The sequence below is a fragment of the Penaeus monodon genome, chromosome 11, assembly GCF_015228065.2.
Source record: "Penaeus monodon isolate SGIC_2016 chromosome 11, NSTDA_Pmon_1, whole genome shotgun sequence".
In the NCBI taxonomy this organism is placed as follows: Eukaryota; Metazoa; Arthropoda; class Malacostraca; order Decapoda; family Penaeidae; genus Penaeus; species Penaeus monodon.
This window is the reverse complement of record NC_051396.1, coordinates 4,527,896-4,532,895: the sequence shown is the minus strand read 5'-3', so window position 1 is coordinate 4,532,895 and position 5,000 is coordinate 4,527,896. Positions and strand designations below refer to the sequence as shown.

The following is a 5,000-nucleotide window of genomic DNA, read 5'->3' as shown; positions in this document are numbered from 1 at the left end:
AATTCTCTGTAGTTTGTTCGAGATATCACGTGGAGTCACAGTCCTAATCATGATGGATTTTTTGATGCATAATTTTGCAATGAACTGGTTTTAAGCAACATGTGTATTGGGGGAAAAAAGATAATTTGCATTGTGCAGAATCTTGGTTTATTTGCCGAAACAAAAGCACTGATGAAATTGACTGTGTATGTGCCAAAATATTGTCGTTGTAAAATGATAAACCAGTTTATTGTTAAAAAACGAATTGAAGAAAAATAAATCTCATATTATTGTTGTGTAATTTTAAAACGATAAAAAAATATTCTGCAGGAAAATGCAGTGGCCTTCTTTATACATACTAAATATTTTTTTACAAATGCAGTTTAGCAACAAATCTTCTCGAGCTTAATTTACAATCAGTTCAGTAAACAGCATGAAGATGTATTTAAAATATATCATTTATGAATATAGCTGATATTTCTGTCATATAAAGAGTGATTAATTGATATAAGAACATTTTTTTTTTTTTTTTTTTTTCTTGTGGACCAGTCACTAACATGGGACGATTTTTGCGTGTTGAAAGATTTAAATAATATTAATCCTATCTTTTCATTAATAAGTCCATGTCTGCTTGCGTGTTGTTAACATTTTGTGTTTGTAATAACGTCATTAATTCTGATATGATTATTAGATCAGAGTGTAATACTACGTATACACAACCCGATAAAATACCATCAATTTCTTCAATAAACATCTAGTCTCATAAAAGTAACTGATCCACAAGGGGTTTCTAAGCATCTATATGATTTCGATGCACTAATAATTCAGAAATTTATACATATATATATAATATATTTCTCATACCTCAGTATATGTAAGCACGTCTTGTACATCGTGTATACTGAAGAGAAGCATAGTCGTCAGTGGCTGCTAAACAGTGCCTGTTCCTGGTACTAAATGTCTTCGTTATAGATTCATTTTCGTCTCACCAGTGTCGTCATGTCGGATTTTTTTTTCTTTCTTTTTTTGTCTAACTCATCTTAGTGGAAATTTGTTTGTTTGTTTGTTTGTTACTGCAGCGTTATTTATTTCCGGGGGAAAAAAATATCAACCCATTTCATCACTATAGACTTTTTTTTTTTTTTTTTACTTTCGTTTTTTTTTCTTTCTTTTGTTTTCGTTTTCTTTTCTTTTCTTTTTTTAGGTGATTGAAGGTTTTTGTTGTGCATTTCTTGAACGGGACCAGTTCTGGTTTCGACTCCAAGGGGTGTTCGTCCGGTTTCCATTAGTTTCTGTGGGATCACTGTACTGTATTTACGCTTTATTTCATGATATTTTGCTGTTGAAGGAAGTATATAATTAATAGATATTTGACATATATATATATATATATATATATATATATATATATATATATATATATATATATATATATATATATATATATATATATATATATATATATATCGAATTATTTGTATATATATAGTATGTATGACAAGCTGACGGAATTAAACAGTGCCGATATATATAATAAACAATGACTGTTTTATTTCTGAGTTTTATATCCTCCCACAACGACCAGATATATATCTTTATTTTTTTCTACTGCGACAGCTTTGCGATAAAAATCTTTATCTTTATTCAACAATAAACTTATGGCAGTAAGTTCGTTGGTACTGATAATAGCATTGAATTAGATTTAAATTACATTCGTTTGTTGGTATTGATAATAGTAAACAAAAAAATTTAATGAAAATTATATTCCAAATGTAATTATCTCTACCAAGTATGCAAATATCTCTCTTAAACCTATTTTCTCAACCACAAAAAAAGGTACAAAAGAAGATGCAAAATAAAAGGAAATGAATCGACCTTTTTCTCATGTCGTTTGTTCTGGTCCCATTGTCTGACGGGCGCCATTGTGTTCATCTAATAGTGAACATCCGGCTTTAATCAGCGTGATGATAACCAATAATGATGTGACATATGTTCGAATCGACAACAAAAACGATGTTCCTGATTTTAAATTCTGGTTTCTTTAAGGGTTAAGGGACTTGCTTTAACTTATTTTATGTCGAGACATTTTCCGTTCGTTTCTAAAAGAGAGTTGGAACTTCAGTATGAAATAAGAGTAAGAATTATCACAGTGAGACGTGGCGTAACCTTTCAGAACTAACGTTATTAGCTTGTCTGTCTTCATCGGCTGCCAGGTCTGTGTTTCAATAAGGTTGTAAGGAAGTGTATCCGGATGGAACAAAAGGGGGTTTATTTCCAAGTAAATCCTTGTCGTAAAAATGTTTTTTATTAATAGGTATTTTCAGTGGATATTTTACATATTGTTTTCTTTATTTTATTTTATTTATTATTATTATTATTATTATTATTATTTATTATTTACATTTACATTTACATTTACATTTACATTTAACGCAGTACGGGACCCATGTTATATTTCCCACGACATGAAATTCGATGAGTAATAAAAACCCTGACAAAATTTTCCGTGTTTAAATCCAAATGTTTCCTTTTTTCGAAAGAACGAGTTTTTTTCCCTCTCTCCAAAGTTACGAAGTACATAAACAGAGATTTACCCGCTTGAAAGAGCGAAATAAAGGCTATTCTATAGTAACTGAATACGTTGAAAACAGAACAACAGTAAAGGTGGTGGGAAGAAGCAACAGACGTGAGGCTGAGATGATAAGGACATGTCATAAGAAGTGATGGGAGAAGAGAAATGAAGTACTGGGAAGGAGGAGGAGAGGAAGACCCAAGACAAGATGGAAAGACTGCTTAGCGGAGGAGAGAGAATAACAACATGGTAAGTCAAGAAGGAGGTGGGGACGACTCATCAAAACAGCGACCCCGGATAAAGACGGGATAATAGAGCTGACGAAGAAAAGATATACATTTGTGGATATACACACACACACAGACACACACACACACACACACACACACACACACACACACACACACACACACATACATACATATATATATATATATATATATATATATATATATATATATATATATATATATATATATATATATATATATATAGACAGTTGATAAACTTAGATACGCATGCCATACTAGATACATTTACCAGTTTCCATTTCTTTTCCATCTTTCGTATTTGGCTTTTGTTGCATATTTTGTTAAATGAATCTAGCTCCACGTCTGCCACTGGCTTTCATTCCAAGAGAATAATATATATAAGGAGTTTTTTATATAAACCTACTGCTGCTCCTCTCTCTCTCTCTTTCTCTCTCTCTCTCTCTTTTTCTTTTTATATCTCATTCTTATTCTTATTCTCATTCTCATTCTCTTTCTCCTGTTTTCTTTTTCTCATTCTCATCCTCTTTCTCATTCTCATTTTCTTTCTCTTTATTCTCTATCTCTCTCTCTCTCTCTCTCTCTCTCTCTCTCTCTCTCTCTCTCTCTCTCTCTCTCTCTCTCTCTCTCTCTCTCTCTCTCTCTCTCTCTCTCTCCACCGACTCTCTCCTCAAAACCCTTGAAGTTTTACAGAACAAGGCCATGAGAATTATACTTGGATGCCCAATGACTACTAAATTTCTTAACACCATACTTGGCCTCAGACTCATGCAGCTTCTACCCAGACTACGAATTTCCATTATTTTATTAAATGAGATAAATCATAGAGTTAGGCATGCCCGGCCTCGATACTTTAATCTAATACAGTCCACCTTTGAATGGAAAACGAAAACTAAAGCTGTTATATTCTTCAGTGTATGGAACAAAGAAGCTATTAACAATCCAGAAATAGTACTTACTGCCCCTTGGCACTGAACTCATATATACATTGATAAACTAATAGGTCCTGAATCCATGATTTCAAGAACTAAAAGCTCATTACTTGAAATATATAGATGGTATTCTATATCCTCCTCATGTTACGCCTCCTACTTGTAATCTACTCTGATGCCTCCACTGATCCTCATGGAACAGCAGAGATTGGTGTACTAATTCCTGATATAGATATTGAGGAAAGTGTGTGTATTTCCAACTGGGCAAGCACAATATACCATGCCATTAAAAAAGGTATTGAACAGAAGCGACACCTGATTGTCTGTACTGACAGCAAGGGCGTACTCCGTGGGCTCACTATATTTAATCCAGAAAACATAGTAATTAGAAATATCCCTCACCAAATGTTTAAACTATCAGAACAGGGTATTTAAGTGTCATTATACTAGATAGCCTCTCATATAGGAATATCATGCTGTGACAGGGTTGATCAGTTTGCCAGATTAGTACTTTCCCATGAATATTCATATTATGCAGTACCGCCATCCCTCAATCAAATAAAAAAAAGCGTGTTATCAGCTGTCTCCGAGATTATGAGGGTCAGGTATGGACCACTGAAAAGATGAGGAAAACGGACATGGTACTATCTAGCATTACGAGAGTGTTGCTGGGACATCAGATATAGACAAACCCTAAAAGGACTATCATGGGCTGTCGCAGAGACAGCAGGTTACATTGACTAGGCTACGCATAGGATATCAGTACACTATACATTATGTACAGTATGCAGTTTTGGAGGCAAAACCAGTTTCATATCACCACTGCAAACTGTACAAGGCGCCCAAGTCTTACCCATTACTTGCTCTGTTGCATAAAAACTGCATTCGATCGATCAAATAGTACTGACCACATATTAGCACTTGCTGATTATACAAACACTAGTCTTATCTTTGATAGGATTTTTTCCAGCCAGATGATATTTGAATGCAGTGATAATAGCACATGTAACACTAATGCTTGACTGGTATTCCTTTACACAAATGGAAGCACAGGCAGTTGGATAGATGCTTTGGTATCTTACCCTGGCTTTTTGCAGGGCATGTACACTGTTCTGTAAATAAATGTATCAAAATAAATGTATCAAATCATCTCTCTCTCCCTCACTTCCTCCCTCCCCCCACTCTCTCTTCCTTCCCCTCTCTCTCTTTCTGCCCCCCTCCCCCCCCTCTCTCTCTCTTCCTGCCCCC

At 34.3% G+C, this 5,000-nt stretch overlaps 1 protein-coding gene across 1 annotated transcript in view; it reads left to right on the top strand.

The window, feature by feature from the left end:
- LOC119578423 overlaps positions 1-1,530 on the top strand; it is a 67,004-nt gene extending 65,474 nt beyond the window's left edge. Inside the window, exon 5 of the mRNA XM_037926007.1 lies at positions 1-1,530. This exon is cut by the window's left edge and continues 889 nt beyond it. The gene's annotated coding sequence lies outside the window, so the exon portion shown is untranslated.
- The last annotated feature ends 3,470 nt before the right edge of the window (positions 1,531-5,000 follow it).